Genomic DNA, 19,063 nt, shown 5'->3' with positions numbered 1-19,063 from the left:
TAGAACCCCATTGAAGTCTATGGGACTCGAACGTTCGAAATTAAAAGTGCTAATTTTAATGGCTAATATGCAAGATACTGTCCTAAAAAGGGTTTGGGGACCTGGCTCCTGCCCCAGGGGACATGGGTCAATGCAAAAAAACTTTTAAAAACGTCCGTTTTGGCGGGAGCACAGATTTTAATGACGATTAAAGTGAAAAAAAAAGTGAAATATTCCTTTAAATATCGTGCATGGGGGGTGTCTGTAGTATGCCTGTGAAGTGCCACGTGTTTCCCGTGTTTAGAACAGTCCCTGCACAAAATGACATTTAACGGAAATAACGTCATTTAAAACTGCTTGCGGTTTTAATGTTATATCTGGTTCCTGCAATATGGTTGAAAATCATTGAGAAAAATGGCATGGGTAGCCCTCCCTGCCCATTACCAGCCCCTTTGGGTCTTGTACACATATTAAGGGGAACCCCGTACCCATATTAAAAAAAGGAAATGCGTGTGGCCCCCAGGCCCTATATACTCAGAACAGCAGTATACAGGCGGTGCAAACAAGACAGGGACTGTGTAGGTTTGTTGTGTTAAGTTGAATCTGTTTGTAATTTTCAACTGGTACATTTTTAAAGTGTAGCTCCAGTCAAAAAAAATATTTTTAAGCTTTTTGGAAAACATAGGGAAGGGTTATCACCCCTGTATAATTTGTTTTGCCGTCCGTCTTTTTTAGAGCACGCAGACAGCACGCACAATCTCCTACCGCTGACTGCAAGCTCTATTTAAAAACGAGCAAGATCGTTGGCTATATAGGTGAATATAGCGGTGTATACTGCGTTCAGAGCACGCAGACAGCACGCACAATCTCCTAACACTGACTGAAAGCTCTATTTAAAACGAGCAAGATATTTAGCTATATAGGTGGATATAGTGGTGTATACTGCGTTCAGAGCACACAGACAGCATGCACAATCTCCTAACACTGACTGAAAGCTCTATTTAAAATGAGAAAGATATTTAGCTATATAGGTGGATATAGCGGTGTATACTGCGTTCAGAGCACGCAGACAGCACACACAATCTCCTAACACTGACTGAAAGCTCTATTTAAAACGAGCAAGATATTTAGCTATATAGGTGGATATAGCGGTGTATACTGCGTTCAGAGCACGCAGACAGCACGCACAATCTCCTAACACTGACTGACAGCTCTATTTAAAACGAGCAAGATAGTTAGCTATATAGGTGGATATAGCGGTGTATACTGCGTTCAGAGCACGCAGACAGCACAGCACAATCTCCTAACACTGACTGACAGCTCTATTTAAAACGAGCAAGATAGTTAGCTATATAGGTGGATATTTTTTTAATGGTTATCTGCTACCGAACATACAAATTTTTCATTACAAATCAAATATCAGTTAACATACACTTTGCAATTTAACAGATAATAAACTATACAAACAAAAGGGAAAAAACAACTTACATGTCATCTTCCCCCTCCTCCTCCCCAGAAGAAAAATTTATAAGTAGAGCATCACCCCTACAGCTAGGCCCTTCTGGTGGCCCAGGATCCACCTCAGGTAACGGGGCCCTTTTTTTCTTCTTCTTCCCCTGCTTTTTCCTAATCGTGACCCAAGCCACTTCACCTTCCTCATCCGATACTTCTTTTGGGCGTTTCTGAGCCCCCTTAACCGAGACTTCCATCTCCTCCTCCCCAGACCTGTCATCCCCAGCCGAAGAATCGGATGAGGAGACAGTGACCAGACGTCTGCCCGGCCTACATCTCCGAGGAAGGGGAGTGGGAGCAGTAACCTGGGAAACAGAACCCTGTGCCCCCCCCTTATCCAAAAAGGGAGGCCCAACTACCTCCACCTGACCAATATCTGGACCGGGCACCTGAACTTCAGTGACAGGGGCCTGGGCAACATCTGCATTCCGTACCCCCTTTTCTCTTTGAGGGACCCTACTTGCCTTTTGGGTTCGAGGTGCACCCTGTGGCTCCGCCGTAGGAGCGCTTCCCTGCCTTTCCCCTCCAGAACTCTGCCCAGCAGGAGGAGGTGCACTATCCCCTCCTGGCCCACCACCTGCTGCAGCTTCACCCCTGTAGGCTCTGGGGCATCTGCTAAAGGGATGCCCCATTTGACCGCAAAGGTTGCAGCAGATCAACCCACACGTGTCACCTGAGTGTCCAAACTTATTGCACTTAGTGCAGCGCACAACTGTGCAATCTGCACTCATGTGGGTTGGACACCCACACCTGAAACACCTACGGGGCTGGCCTGGGTAGAACACCAGGATTCTATCTCGTCCCAGGAAAGCACTTCCTGGGACATGTGCAACCGTGTTGCCAGATCTTCTCAAACGAATCCTGGTGTTCCATGCTCCAGTCCATACCCCACGCTCGTCTAAGCATTTATTTAGAGGACACTGCAACTGGCCGTGTCTCCCCAGCCAAGTTGCTATGTCCTCCGGGGGCAGGCTCTCGTTCCTTACTAACACCGTCAGGTTTTTAATCTCCTCCTGCCTACTCAAAGGAATCAGGCGGAACCCTTTCCAGGGATCAGCCCCTTTAACCAACCCAAAAGCGGTTATAAAACGCTCCATAGTCACAGCGTTGGTGAAACTGACATCAAAGTCAGGGGTGCCAGCTGGGTGGATCACAGCAAATAGCTCAGCCACCCTGAACCCCAACGCCAGGACCATGTCAACCACTTGGCCCCTCGTGGGGCACTGACCTTCACCCTCCCATCTCAGCTGGACCACATTCCTACGCTTGCGCTCCGGACCACCTGTCCCCCTAGACCAAGTACTGGCCCCAGGGGTCTGACCAGCCGGGGGTACCCGAAAGTTACTGGCCCCAAACTGGTGGTACAGGTGGTCCAGAGGCACACTGGACCCAGCCACATTGGCGTAGGAACGCCTTTCACCAAGTGCCGTCAGCAACTTTACCTCCGGTGTCCCCCTTAGTACGGGTCCCGGAGGAGGAGCCTCTGCCACAGACACTGGGGGTACAACATGAGAAGCAGCCCCCCCACTCACGGCATGGGAAGTCACACTCCCCACATCGTTTACCCCAGCCTGAACTTTAGGATAGGTCTCATCCTCAGAGCTATAAAGCAAAGCCTCCCAGGCTTCCTGCCACTCCACCTCCATATGGGCCCCGCAGGAATCCACTGACACTTGGCTCGGCCCTGATTGAGAACCCTCCAAGCCGCGAATGAACGTCATTGCAGGGTTCTCACCATCAAGCTCGCCCATTGGGCAGTCACCCCAGGCCGTAGCTTGTTCTGGCACTATACAATTAGACATTTCAACATTACTGTTACTGTTACTGTTTACACTCTCTTGACCAGAAAGCAGACCGGAAGTCCTTTGAAAACGACCCTCGGGGTCAACTTCCGGACCCGCCACCGTCACTTCAGGCCGTGGGCTATTCTCGCCATGAACCAGCTCGCGCACCGGAAGTGCGTCATCACCCCTTCCCGCGCTACTATTGGCCTCGCGGTCAGTAGCACCACCCCTCCTCCCGCGGGAAGACGGCGTTCTCTTATTCACGGCCGCCATTCCCGAACTGTCAGATGCCATGCCGCCGGCCGACACTGCACCGCTGCCCACAGCGGCAGCCAAGCTGGCTTGACTCTCATATACCCTAGTCCCCTTACCCTGAGACCGGCTTGCAGCAGTGGCAGCCGACAACGCAACTGACGGCGTGCCCTGCTTGCAACCACCGGCTGGGATCACTGGGGACTGTACAGGTAAGTCCATTTTTCCTTTGCTTACTATCCTAGCAAGCTGCACCACTGGTATCTTCTTAACAACACTCCTGTCTTTAATGTCCTTTTGCTGCCTCCTTCCCACTTCACCGGGGTCTAACCTGCCCTCTGGGGACACAGCCTCATTCATAGGCTGGCAACCCTTAGGCTTACCTGACCCCTCTGCAGGATTAGTGGAGTTAGCAGGGCTAGCAGTCTTTTCACCAGGAATGCTCTTCACATTTTCAGCCTTCACAGCACTCTCTCTCTCCAAAACTGTTTCTTTACACACCGCTGGCTTTCTTTCCACCACAGTCTTTCCCTCTGGTTTGTCACTGGCCACCTTTCTTTCCACCGCACTTTCCTTTTCTTCATGGCTGGCTTCCACAGAGGGACCCGCCATTTCCTCCTCCTGCGTTGTGTTCGGGGCTGGATACAGTCTACGGCGTCTCCCTGCCTGGGTCCCCTCGTCACACGCAATTCTCATCGCTTTGTCCACGTTAGATAGAAAGTCTTTCTCACCAGAAGCACTGTCAATCAGGTTGGATAACAGCTCACCCAATATGTTGCACTGCTTCTTCAATCCGTCTATCACCGTCTTATACTCCTGTCTCTTTACAACGCCTGATCTGTCTCTCCGGTTCCTTAGCTCCGCCAGGACCTTCATTTTCTCGCAGTAGCTGCGGGAAGCCTTTACAATTAAGCTTTTAGCTTTCTTTCTTCTGTCTGCAGATTTCTCCACATCCTCTCCTGGCTGTCTCAGAGACCAATCTGCAAGATCCAGCTGGTTCTCCAAAAACAACCTCTCCTCCTTGACGAGCTCCAGGAGCTTAGGGGCTCCACGTCCTTCATTAGGCTGAGAAACAGGCACCTGGCCTGGGCTGACTGAAGTCATCAGCTCCCTCTCTTTCTCCACCTCTCTGGAAGTCCTCAGAGATCAGAGCACGCAGCCAGCAAGCACAAGCTCCTAACACTGACTGAAAGCTCTATTTAAAACGAGCAATATATTTTGCTATATAGGTGGATATAGCGGTGTATACTGGGTTCAGAGCACGCAGACAGCACGCACAATCTCCTTACACTGACTGAAAGCTCTATTTAAAACGAGCAATATATTTTGCTATATAGGTGGATATAGCGGTGTATACTGCATTCAGAGCACGCAGACAGCACGCACAATCTCCTAACACTGACTGACAGCTCTATTTAAAACGAGCAAGATAGTTAGCTATATAGGTGGATATAGCGGTGTATACTGGGTTCAGAGCACGCAGACAGCACGCACAATCTCCTAACACTGACTGCAAGCTCTATTATAAAAGATAGATATATCGCTAGATATATAGGTGAATATAGCGGTGTATACTGCGGTCAGGGCACACAGACAACAACCACTACAGAAGAGCAAGAACGAAAAATCGGCCGATAACGATTGGTGTATACTGTGTTGAAGGTACACAGAACACCCACTAACTGCTACAGATGCCAACACACTACACAAGGCCACCGCGCTGGCGGCCTTATATAGTGTGGGGCGTGTACTACACAGCCTGAGCTATGATTGGCCACAGGTATCCTGCCTGTGGCCAATCATGGCTCTCCTCGCTGCCGGCGCTGTTATTTGCCAAGCATGTGATTGGGTCACAGTGCATGCTCGGCCAATCATGAGCCAGCAATGCACTGCGCCATCGCAGTGCATTGTGGGCCATGAGCGCCACACGAATTTGGCACGTTCGGAATTCGCAGAACGGGCGAACAGCCGATGTTCGAGTCGAACTTATGTTCGACTCGAACACGAAGCTCATCCCTAGTCTACAGGTTTGGAAACATCAGTTTGTAGATGGATAGAAAACTGTCTAAAAGACAGAATTCAGAGAGTAGTGGTTAATGATTCTTACTCTGAATGGTCTAAGGTTATCAGTGGTGTACCCCAAGGTTCAGTGCTGGGACCCTTGCTTTTTAATATCTTTATAAATGATATTGGGTCTGGGATCAAAAGTAACATTTCCGTCTTTGCAGATGACACCAAGCTATGCAGTGCAATAACGTCCTTACAGGATATCACCAATTTACAAGCCAACCTCAATGCTCTGTCTAATTGGGCGACTATGTGGCAGATGAGGTTTAATGTTGAGAAATGTAAAGTTATGCACTTGGGGGCTAAGAATATGCATGAATCATACACGCTAGGGGGAGTACAACTGGGGGAATCCATAGTGGAGAAGGATCTGGGGGTTTTGGTAGATCATAAGCTCAATAATAGCATGCAATGCCAAGCTGCGGTTTCCAAAGCGAGCAAAGTCCTTTCCTGTATTAAGAGAGGTATGTACTCCAGAGAGAGAGATATAATTTTGCCCCTGTTCAAATCATTAGTAAGACCTCATCTGGAATATGCCGTTCAGTTTTGGGCACCAGTTCTCAAAAAGGATATCGGGGAACTGGAGAAAGTGCAGAGAAGGGAAACCAAACTGATAAGAGGCATGGAGGAACTCAGCTATGAGGAAAGATTAGAGGAACTGAATTTATTCACTCTTGATAAGAGGAGATTAAGGGGGGATTTGATCAACATGTACAAATATATAAGGGGTCCATATAGGGAACTTGGTGTCGAGTTATTCACTTTACAGTCAACAAAGAGGACAAGGGGGCACTCTTTACGTCTAGAGGAGAAGAGATTTCATCTTCAAATATGGAAAGGTTTCTTCACAGTAAGAGCTATGAAAATGTGGAATAGACTCCCAGCAGAGGTGGTTATGGCCAGCTCAGTGGATTGCTTTAAGAAAGGCCTGGATTATTTCCTAAGTGTACGTAATATAACTGGGTACTAAAATTTATAGATAAAGTTGATCCGGGGAAAATCCGATTGCCTCTCGGGGGATCAGGAAGGAATTTTTTCCCCTGCTTTAGCAAATTGGATCATGCTCTGCTGGGGTTTTTTGCCTTCCTCTGGATCAACTGTGGGTATAGAATTGGGTATATGGGCTGGTATGATATTTATTATATATATATATATATATTTTTTTTTTATTTTGGTTGAACTGGATGGACTTGTGTCTTTTTTCAACCTGACTAACTATGTAACTATGTAACTATACTCTTTTGGGAATTGACCACCCAGTAGAATATAATTAAACATTTTGGTAAGGCTAGGGGTCAGCAAGGGTGCAATTTTTTTGTAACATGTAGATGAAAATCCATCAGGGCCAGGTGCTGTAGAGGTTTTGAGAGATTTGATTAAGTTAGAAATTTCAACATCTGTGCAGGGTTCATTTAATGAGGCGATTTGATGATCTGTAAGTGTTGGGAGCTGAATGGCATTCAACCAATCTAAGGCAGAAGGTTGAGGATGGGTTTGGGAGCCTGATAGAAGATTTTTTATAAAAAGAGGTAAAAATCTGCAGTACATCCTGAGGGTGTGTGCCATTACGTTACCCTTTGAATCCCGTAATTTATACACGTGAGTAGGGATGAGCCGAACACCCCCCGGTTCGGTTCGTACCAGAACTTTCGGACGGGCCCCACGTTCGTTACGAACGTTAGAACCCCATTGAAGTCTATGGGACTCGAACGTTCAAAATGAAAAGTGCTAATATGCAAGATACTGTCCTAAAAAGGGTTTGGGGACCTGGCTCCTGCCCCAGGGGACATGGGTCAATGCCTAAAATGTTTTTAAAAATAGCCGTTTTGGCGTGAGCACTGATTTTAATGACGATTAAAGTGAAAAAAAATATTCCTGTAAATATGGTGCCTGGGGGGTGTCTGTAGTATGCCTGTGAAGTGCCACGTGTTTCCCGTGTTTAGAACAGTCCCTGCACAAAATGACATTTAACGGAAATAACACCAATTAAAACTGCTTGCGGTTTTAATGTTATATCTGGTTCCTGCAATATGGTTGAAAATCATTCAGAAAAATGGCATGGGTAGCCCTCCCTGCCCATTACCAGCCTATTTGGGTCTTGTACGCATATTAAGGGGAACCCTGTACCCATATTAAAAAAAGGAAATGCGTGTGGCCCCCAGGCCCTATATACTCAGAACAGCAGTATACAGGCGGTGCAAACAAGACAGGGACTGTGTAGGTTTATTGTGTTAAGTTGAATCTGTTTGTAATTTTCAACTGGTACATTTTGAAAGTGTAGCTCCAGTCAAAAAAACGATTTTTAAGCTTTTTGGAAAACATAGGGAAGGGTTATCACCCCTGTATAATTTGTTTTGTCGTCCATCTTTTTTCATCTCACTTGCTGTTGTCTCCTTCCGTTTGCAAGTAGGAGATGTTTGTAAGTTGGATGTTTGAAAGTAGGGGCCTGCCCTATATGCTCTGCAGAAATGGCGGAACAAGGTGTTGGTTTTGCCACAACATTGTAAGCCCTCAAAGTGACTCTTGGTGGGCGCTGGAGCGCCCTGCTGTGAATGATTATATCAAGAATTGTAATTACATGCCATTGTTGAACAGTGGTAGAAAAATTGACCTTTGGTGGTTGTGGTGCTGGTGCCACAACACTATAAGTCCTCACCGTTACACTGGGTGGGCACAGGAAGGGGCCCTCCTGTGAAATATTATATCAAGAATTGTAATTACATGTCCCTGTTAAACAGGGGCAGAAAAATTGGGCCTTAGGCACTGGTGCTGGTGCCACCACACTGCAACCTCTGCCATATACTCTAGTTTTATTGCAGGAATTAGCCCTGCTGCAAAGCATTGCATCAAAAATTGTACTTAAACGCCCCTGTTAAACAGGGGCAGAAAAATTGGGCCTTAGGCACTGGTGCTGGTGCCACCACACTGCAACCTCTGCCATATACTCTAGTTTTATTGCAGGAATTAGCCCTGCTGCAAAGCATTGCATCAAAAATTGTAATTAAACGCCCCTGTTAAACAGGGGCAGAAAAATTGGGCTGCTGGCATCACCCAGAACCAAAAATGTTCTTCCAACATATCAGCGGAGGAGGAAGAGGATAGACAATCAACATAACAGGACAGTCACTCAGCATCAGCATAGGCAGTCTTGAAGGGATGTGGTATTTCAAAAAAAATTATTTGGTTACATCAGCTTCAGGTGCTTGGTAGCTGTGGGTGATCCAAGACTGATTCATCTTGATGAAGGTCAGTCGATCAACTGATTCGGTGGACAGGCGCACCCTGTGATCGGTAACAAAGCCACCAGCATCACTGAAGGTGCGTTCCGAAAGAACGCTGGATGCAGGACAGGCCAGTAGCTCAATTGCATACTGTGCAAGCTCTGGCCAGTGATCCATCCTCAAGACCCAGTAAGCCAGAGGATTTTCGGTGGGAAAGGTGTCCAAGTCTGACCTTGCCCCTAGGTATTCCTGCACCATGTAAATCAGACGCTGGCGATGGGTGCTGGAACCAATCATACCTTGGGGCTGCGGACTAAAAAATTGTCTGAAAGCATCAGTCAGACGGCCACCTTCTCCACCGCTCCTTCTGACCGATGCCTCAGCAACACGTTGTCCAGGACCAGGAGTTTGTAACCTCCCAGTCTCTGGGAACGCGTTGCACAGACCTTTCTGCAAGGCCTCCCGGAGATGTCTCATCCTCTGCTCCCTCTGCGATGGCAAGATAAGGTCGGCAACCTTACCCTTGTACCGTGGATCAAGGAGAGTGGCCAGCCAGTAATGGTCCCTCTCCTTGATCCGAAGAATACGAGGATCCTTCCGCAGGCTTTGCAGGATCAGGGAGGCCATGCAGCATAGGTTAGCTGAGGCATTCGGTCCGGAGTCCTCTGGGTCACTAAGGACAACATGATCCGCAGCTACCTCCTCCCAGCCACGTACAAGTCCACGTGTTTCTTGGGACTGTAAATCATCCCTACAAGACTGCTGCTGCTGATGCTGAGTGCCAGCCTCCACCTCCATGCTGACACAATCATCCTCCTCCTCCTCTTCCTCCTCCTCATCCTCTTCCTGTGTGATGGGTGGCACAGCAGGAACACTGTCTGGATAAAGGGGGCCTTGAGAGGCAAGGAAGTCCTCCTCTTCCTGCCTCTGTTCTGCCTCAAGTGCCCTGTCCATTATTCCACGCAGCGTATGCTCCAAGAGGTGGACAAGAGGTACAGTGTCACTGATGCATGCACTGTCACTGCTCACCATCCTTGTGGCCTCCTCAAACGGTGACAGGACAGTGCATGCATCCCTGATCATGCCCCACTGGCGTGGTGAGAAAAAACCAAGCTCCCCTGACCCTGTCCTGGTGCCGTAGTCGCACAGGTACTCATTGATGGCCCTCTGCTGCGCGTGCAGCCGCTGCAGCATGGCCAATGTTGAGTTCCATCTGGTGGGCATGTCACATATAAGGCGGTTCTTGGGCAGGTTCAACTCCTTTTGGAGCTCAGCCAGCCGAGCACAGGCATTAAATGATCGGCGGAAATGCACACAGACTTTCCTGGCCTGCTTCAGGACATCCTGTAAGCCGGGGTACCTGCCCAAGAACCGCTGCACCACCAGGTTAAGGACGTGAGCTACACAGGGCACATGGGTCAGTTGTCCCTGTCGGATGGCGGAGAGGAGGTTGGTGCCATTGTCGCAAACCACCATTCCTGGCTTAAGCTGGCGTGGCGTCAACCACCTCTCGGCCTGCCCCTGCAGAGCTGACAAAACATCCGCCCCAGTGTGGCTCCTGTCCCCCAAACAAACCAGCGCAAGCACGGCATGGCATCATTTTGCCTGCGTACTTGCGTAGCCCCTGGAACGCCTACAGAGCACCACTGGTTCTGAGGACAGAGCACTGGAAGAGGCCATGGAGGAAGAAGAAGAGGAGGGGGTGGAGGAGAGAGGTGTGTCACAACCAATAGTAGCATTTTGGAGGCGTGGTGGCGGAACAACCTCCAACACTACTGCACCTTGTCCTGCATCCTTCCCAGCAGCCAGAAGAGTGACCCAATGGGCCGTGAAAGACAGGTAACGTCCCTGTCCATGCCTGCTGGACCATGAGTCAGCGGTAATATGCACCTTACCGCTGACCGCCCTGTCCAGCGAGGCAAGGACATTGCCTTCCACATGCCGGTAGAGAGCCAGAATCGCCTTCCGTGAGAAAAAGTGGCGTTTGGGGACCTGCCACTGAGGAACCGCACATTGTACAAACTCACGGAAGGGGGCCGAGTCTACCAACTGAAAAAGGCAGCAGTTGAAGTGCTAGAAATTTAGCCAAGCTAGCATTCAACCGCTGGGCATGTGGATGGCTGGGAGTAAACTTCTTCCGCCGGTCCAGCAGCTGGGGCAGGGACATTTGCCTGCTATAATCGGACGTGGGTGTACCGCTAGCAGAGTGCCCGGAAGCACTTGGCTGTGACACACCTAATTCTACACCTTCATTCCTCTCAGAGCAGGTTTCAGAGAGGACTGAAGGTCTAGTGGGGTTGGAGATGCCAGCTGATGAGGAGCAAGGAGAGGTCCGCTTTGTTCTTTGGTGTGGGTCTTTGAGGTACGCTTGCCAACGAGCTGTATGGCAGGTCAACATATGTCTGGTCAAGCATGTGGTGCCCAAGCGGCTGATGTTTTGGCCACGTGAGATACGCTTGAGACATATGTTGCAAATAGCAGTGGTGCGATCTGATGCACTCGTCTCAAAAAAGGCCCACACCAAAGAACTTTTAGAATAACGCGCAGAGGCAGCGCTCTGCACAGGCGGAGCTCTGCGGTGTGATTCAGTCGGTGTGCTGCCCCTAAGCTGGCCCCCGGAGGGCATCCTGCCTCGTTGGACATGTGCCTCCTCCTCCTCCTCCTCTCTCCTTCCAGGCACCCACGTGGAGTCAGTGCCCTCATCATCCCCTCCCTCTTCATCGCTGTAGCAAACCTGGCAGTATGCTGCAGCTTGTGGAACATGACTGCCAGATTGCTGTCCTTCTTGAACATCCCCTCTCTCTGCGCTCACGCTACTGCCTTCCTCTAGCTGAGTGTCATCATCAGAGCCCACCAAACACTGGGCATCCTCCTGGAGCATGTACCCAACACTGTGCTCAAAGAGTTCAGGAGACTCCTCAGGAGGACGTGGTGGGTCTAGGGAAGGAGTCACTGATGATGACATTGAGAGGAGGGAAGACGATGCGTTGGCAGCTGCTTTGCGACTACCCTGAGACTGGGTGAGAGAGGATGAGGAGGATGAAGAGGGCTTGGTCATCCACTCTACCAAGTCGTTGGCATGTTGCGGTTCAACATGTCCAGCTGCCGAAAAGAAGGACAAGCATGTCCCATGGCCACGTGCTGATGACAATGCACCGCGTCCACGACCAGCACTGTTGTCTCTAGACACAGAGCCTGCTTGCCCTCTTTTATCGGCTCGCGCCTGTCTGCGTCTCCTTGCTGGCCTTCCAGACATGGTAATGGCCTGAAGGGAGTTGGGTAAAACAGCAGTTGGGTAGTTTATATTGTGCTGGAGGCACACAACACCCACTAACTCCTGCAGATGCCTTTTTTATAGAATAGCAGAGATAAAGGGGTATATACAGATGTATACTATGCTGTGCTGGAGGCACACACAACTTCCAATAACTCCTGCAGATGGCAATTGGGCTCAAATAGAGAACAGCTATGTAGGTGGATTATAGCGGTATGTACTGGGTACAGAGCACGCAGACAGCACGCACTATCTCCTAACACTACTGACTGCAAGCTCTATTATTAAAGATAGATCACTAGCTATATAGGTGAGGTGAATATCGCGGTGTATACTGCGGTCAGGGCACGCAGACAATAACCAGAAAACAGCAGAGATAAAGGGGTATATACAGATGTATACTGTGCTGTGCTGGAGGCACACACGACTTCCAATAACTCCTGCAGATGGCAATTGGGCTCAAATAGAGAACATCTATGTAGGTGGATTATAGCGGTATGTACTGGTTACAGAGCACGCAGACAGCACGCACTATCTCCTAAAACTACTGACTGCAAGCTCTATTATTAAAGATAGATCACTAGCTATATAGGTGAGGTGAATATCGCGGTGTATACTGCGGTCAGGGCACGCAGACAATAACCAGAAAACAGCAGAGATAAAGGGGTATATACAGATGTATACTGTGCTGTGCTGGAGGCACACACAACTTCCAATAACTCCTGCAGATGGCAATTGGGCTCAAATAGAGAACAGCTATGTAGGTGGATTATAGCGGTATGTACTGGGTACAGAGCACGCAGACAGCACGCACTATCTCCTAACACTACTGACTGCAAGCTCTATTATTAAAGATAGATCACTAGCTATATAGGTGAGGTGAATATAGTGGTGTATACTGCGGTCAGGGCACAGACAATAACCACTACACAACAGCAAGATAGGAAATCAGCCAAAAACGATCGGTGTGTACTGTGTTGAAGGTACACAGAACACCCACTGCTTCAGATGCCAACACACTACACGAGGCCGCCTTAATGGCGGCCTTATATAGTGTGGGGCGTGCACTACACAGCCTGAGCTATGATTGGCCACAGGCATCCTGCCTGTGGCCAATCATGGCTCTCCTCGCTGCTGGCGCTGCGATTGGCCAAGCATGCGGGGTCACAGTGCATGCTTGGCCAATCATGAGCCAGCAATGCACTGCGCCATCGCAGTGCATTGTGGGCCGTGAGCACCATGCGAATTTTGACGCGAACGGACCAAGTGTTCGGATTTCGCTGAACGGACGAACAGCCAATGTTCGAGTCGAACGTACGTTCGACTCGAACACGAAGCTCATCCCTACACGTGAGGTGGTTTGGAGTCATGGTTTAACTTTCTAGCGAACATTGATGAGGCTGAATTACCCTGCAGCAGAAATCTAGCCTTCGAAAATCTAAGTGATTTCTCTGTGTCTTCAGAAAGAATAGTGTTTAGTGCTAGGCGCTTGGATTGTATAAGTTTGGTTAATTCTGGAGAGGTTGAGTGATGCAATTTGTTGTATAGATCTCCAAGCTCCTTGGTAAGGCATTTTATGTCTGTGAGTTTAGCTTTGTTTTTGGCTGCAGCAATATTGATAATGTGTCCTCTCAGAACAGCCTTGTGTGCAGCCCAGATGGAGGTGGGGAGAACTTCTTCTGATGTATTATTTTTGAAATATTCTTCTAGGCGAAAGCTGATTTGCTGATGAATGGAGGGGTCTAATAAAAGTGCGTCATTAAGGCGCCAATTAAAGGGGGTAGGGGCTAAACCAATGTGTGAGGTATCAAAGGAAACAATATTGTGGTCTGACCCTGGGCATGGGAAAATTAAAGCCTTGGAGGAATTGGCTAGCACTATAGGTGTGCAGAAAATATAGTCAAGCCTGGCATAGCAGTTGTGTGGGTGGGAGTAATGAGTGTATGCGTTAATGCTGATATTATGTGCTGTCCAGGAGTCTATCAACTGGAGATTGCTAAGGGATCGATTAATATGCTTAGAGAAGGCCTTTGAGGTAGGAACCACTCTGCTTCTATCTAGTACAGGATGGGCTGCTAGCTTAAAGTCTCCTCCAACGATCATATGTGGGGAGTTGTATTTATCTTGAGTATCAAAAAACTTCATAAAGAAGGATGCTTGTGATTTGTTAGGGGCATAAATAGATGCTAAAGTAATGTTGCCCTTCAGAATTATATATCTGCTCTCATCATCTTTAAAGATGTTTTGAAGTTCAAAAACGATAGAGTTTTTAACAAAAATAGCAACCCCTCTAGATTAGAAAAGGTAGTATAGTGGATTTGATTGTATGATTTGTCGAAATATTGTGGGTGATTGGCAGTAAAGAAGTGTGTTTCCTGCATTAGAATAATGTCAGCTCCCAAATTCATGTAAAATCTAAAGGCTTTTTTATGTTTGTGGGGGGAGTTAAAACCTTGTACATTATGGGAGAAAATGTTAAGACCCATTATTACCTGAGGAAGGAAACTCTAGATGGTGAAAGGTGGAGAGGAGATCTATATGTGATTTAGTAGCAATGGTAAGTTGCATGATTATAGTGGTTGTATAGAATATTCTGTTCTCATCTACAATATCTGAATCACTACACACAATATGGGTGTGAGCATGATCCAGTAGTAACGCAAATGGGGTTAATATGGTGAAACCCAATTTGAGAAATTTTGAAATATTATAGGAGAAGAGTCTTCCAGCATATATTAAATATAACTTTGTTGCCAAAAGGGCAAAACAGTAACAGTAAATCATTTGAAGTAGATGGAGGCCAGTGTATAGAAAGACGCCTGGCCTAGCAATAACTACTTGCAGACAAATCAGTTCTAATTCTACCAAAGGGGCATGCCGCCCCCCAAAAAGAGGGGTGGGGCAGCAGGTCCCAAAAGCAGAACTGGAGGCAAACCAACGACGGCGGATTAGCCAGGCAAAAATTTAATTCAAGAAACTTAACAAAACAGTGCATGAATACAATAAACATAAAAACAAACTATAATATGTTGCCATCATAGTAGAAAATTTCTGGAAAAAATTTGAGATAAAATTATGCAGTTGACACCAGTCAGCTCTGGTGGGCTGAGCATTGAGAAGGAAAAAAAAAACAAAAAAAAAACCTCTCCCCCTCTCTGGGGGGGGGGGGGGGTGGGATTAAGGATGCAGTGTGGGACAATCAAGGTCGTTTATACACATCTGTGGTGTCCACTGTAGAGGTGCTGGTCTTGAAGCAAGAACGCAGGAGGAGGCAGATGCCTCTCAGTGTTAGAGTACAACCTATGATGAAGAGGAAAATATATATATAAAAAAAAAAGGGGGGGAGAGAGAAGGAGGGAGAATATCCAGAATGGTGGTGTAATGGAGTGAGTGGCATGACCGCAACTGTTGAGACCACACGTGCAGCTGAAACCCGATAATCTTGAAGAGAAAGTAGTATGGAGTGGACGAGTCACACAGTGAGCCATGTTGCATATAATTCTAAATAAAAAAAAAGTAAAAAAAACATTATCACCAAAAAAACTGAGCTCAAAGAGGCTTTCATCTGGAATGCTTCAGTGGGAGGGAGGGGTCCCGTCATTATACTCTGAGAAGAGTGGGGAGTGCAGACCAGGGTAGCCTCTGAATCCTGGATGGGTAAAGCAACATTAGCCATACCATATAACTGATTCCAAGATCAAAAGTGACCCTTGTGTGGCAGTAATAAATTGTGCTAACTAGTCAGCTTGATTTTGAAGAGAGTGTTGCCATCTTCTCTGTTCCCTTTGAGTGCGCCTGGATGAGGGTGTAGACCAAATAGGAGATTATCTAGGAGTGACAGGAGGGCGGTGCGATGGTTCTTGTTCCAATAGACCCAGTTTGATTGTGTGAGTGGAGCCATTGTGCATTATAGAGAGTTTGAAAGGAAAACCCCATCTGTACTTAATTCTAGCAGATTGGAGAATGCTAGTGACTTCTTTCATTCTGCGTCTTCTGTCTAGAGTCGCAGGGGAGATGTCAGGATATATCTGTAGTCTGACTCCATCAAGCTCAATTATTGGGGAGTTCCTGGAGGCTCTCATGATGTCCTCTTTGGTAATAAAGTCCTTCTGCACATTATAACATCCCTGGGAGGTTTGTCAGAGGTTGGTTTTGGCCGCAGTGCTCTACGCAGTCTGTCAAAGGCAACGGCAGATAATGGCTTATCAGGTACAAGGTTATGGAACAATTTAATGATGGCTTGGTTGAGATCTGTAATGGATTCTATGATACCACGCACTCTTATATTGTTCCGTCTGTTCCTATTGTCTAAATCTTCTATGTGAGCTTGCATGAAAGAAAAGCTATCCGCCATAGTTTCATAGTCCTTTCTGAGGTCATTGTGTGCAAGAGCTAGTTCGTCATGCTTAGTTTCAAGTATATCTGTGCGGCCTCCAATACTGGCTATCTCCTGCATAAGAGTAGTAGACTTATGTAGTTCATTCTCAAGTTTATCAACGAACCTCTCATAGATAGCCGACAGGCTGGCATCTAAATCAGCTTTAGTGAGAGGTTGAAGGTACTCACAGTCTTTAGGAATCACAGGAGGAATCTGTGTGGAGCTGTTGGAGGCCATTTTGGGTCATCTTCTTAGAAGTAAAGGATTTCTCCAAGTTTAGGAGGTGATTAGTAAGTGAATGCTGGGAGCGTTTACTCCCCTTTTTGCTCGATGGCATGCACAGGACTGTCCCACGGGGGTGATGGGGAGAAGATCAGCGATTCTGTGCGAAATAGGGAATCTTGCCTGGCTGTCCTGGTTAGATGAAGCTCTCGTCAGCAGTGTATTTCCTGCATCGCGCCGCGCATGCGCCCCCAAAATTTACTTTTTTATTGTGGGTGGGGGGTAGTGGACAGTGTCAGTAGAGCAGTGTGTCAGTAGTTTTTGTTTTTATTTTCTCTATTTTTTTTACAATTTTGTTGTTTTTTATTTTCTTTAAATCATTTTTTACATTTTTTTTTCACAGTGCTTCTGGGGAAGGGGTGGAGAGTATGTGGCTGTTATGGTGTCAGTAGGGCAGTGGATGGTGTCAGTAGTTTTTATTTTTATATATATTTTTACAATTTCCTTTTTTTTTTTATTCACAATGCTTTTTGGGGGGAGGGGGTTGGGGCATTGGACAGTGTTGATAGGGCAGTGGGTTGGTGTCAGTAGTTTTTTATTTTATATATTTTATATAATTTAATCTCTTATAATTTTTGTTTACAATTTCATTTTTTTTTTATATTTTCTGCTTTTTTTTTATGGACCCTGTGGGGGGGGGGGGGCTTTGGTGAGATATCAGGGGTTTAAAAAGATGGGAAAAGGCACTGAGGACATTGATTCCCCATTCCCCAGTCCCTTTCTCAGCATTAAAGATGAATGGACAGAAGACAGATGCTCCTGTCATAGTTACATAGTTACATATAGTTATATAGTAGGTGAGGTTGAAAAAAGACACAAGTCCATCAAGTCCAACCTATGTGTGTGATTATATGTCAGTATTACATTTTATATCCCTGTATGTTGCAGTCGTTCAGGTGCTTATCTAATAGTTTCTTGAAACTATCAATGCCCCCCGCTGAGACCACCGCCTGTGCAAGGGAATTCCACATCCTTGCCGCTCTTACTGTAAAGAACCCTCTACGTAGTTTAAGGTTAAACCTCTTTTCTTCTAATTTTAATGAGTGGCCACAAGTCTTGTTAAACTCCCTTTTGCGAAAAAGTTTCATCCCTATTGTGGGGTCACCAGTATGGTATTTGTATATTGAACTCATATCCCTTCTCAAGCGTCTTTTCTCCAGAGAGAATAAATTCAGTGCTCGCAACCTTTCCTCATAACTAATATCCTCCAGACCCTTTATTAGCTTTGTTGCCCTTCTTTGTACTCGCTCCATTTCCAGTACATCCTTCCTGAGGACTGGTGCCCAGAACTGTACAGCATACTCTAGGTGAAGCCAGACCAGAGTCTTGTAGAGTGGGAAAATTATCAATTAGCAATTAAAATTCATGAACTGAGCAGAAAAACACACAGGTTTCTCTGCTCAGTTTTCACAGGACACAGGAGCAATCTCGCTCACTGTGTCCATTTCAGAAAAGGCAGGTTCTGGTAAATGACCGGTCCCTTCCTCCTCTCGCCATCCTGACAGATCCCCACAGCTGGCGGGAGGGGAGAAAAGGGAAGTTGGCTGCAGAAGACAATGGGGGACAGAGGAAAAGGATACAGGGAGCCGGACAAGAAGGGAGGGTGAAGGACACAGTGGAGAGCTGGAGGAGGAGGATACAGGGAAAAGTCAGGGATGATCTGTGCAGCAGGAGGGACAGCTGTGATCACTGATCTCCCTGTATAGCTTTTTAGCTGACGCCCATGGGAAGGAGAAGCAGATGTCAGCTATACAGGGAGATTGGTGTTCACAGCTCTCCCTCCTGCTGCACCGATCGTCCCCAACCCAACTGTGAACCAGGGGACAATCCAGGATCAGCCTCATAGCTGGAATATTGGGCAGCACTTACGGGTGTCCGGGAGCCATCTCTGAAGTGTGTTAGGCACCTGCTCCTCGCGGGAGACTTGGGATGTCTGATATGTTGTGACAACCCTTTGCCCTAAAAAAAGCTGCAATCTTTTCAGATGTCTGAAGGTTCTTGTGAAGGTACTGTAGCTTTTTGCTGCAGATATGTCTTGATGATTTTTTCTTTGGATGTGGAGTTATCTATATGCCTAATTTTAAAATTAAACATTAACAGTGCTTCATATGAATACACAAATAATATTTCATAGGATGCAAGGTACAAAAACATTGATAGTTTACTAATCTGGCTCATTACTTTGCTTGGAATCGCATGCCGAATTGTGCCAGGTAGTTCCCAAGTGCTACCATGAATTTCTAGACGTATTCTGTAAACAGGGTGCAAATACCCTTCCTCCACACAGGCCGTACGATTGTCCAATGGAGCTTCT

The sequence above is a fragment of the Lithobates pipiens genome, unplaced genomic scaffold (genome assembly GCF_037356315.1).
Source record: "Lithobates pipiens isolate NorthernLeopardFrog02 unplaced genomic scaffold, aLitPip1_a1.2 Scaffold_23, whole genome shotgun sequence".
NCBI classification, from domain to species: domain Eukaryota; kingdom Metazoa; phylum Chordata; class Amphibia; order Anura; family Ranidae; genus Lithobates; species Lithobates pipiens.
Note: the sequence above shows the minus strand (reverse complement) of the source record.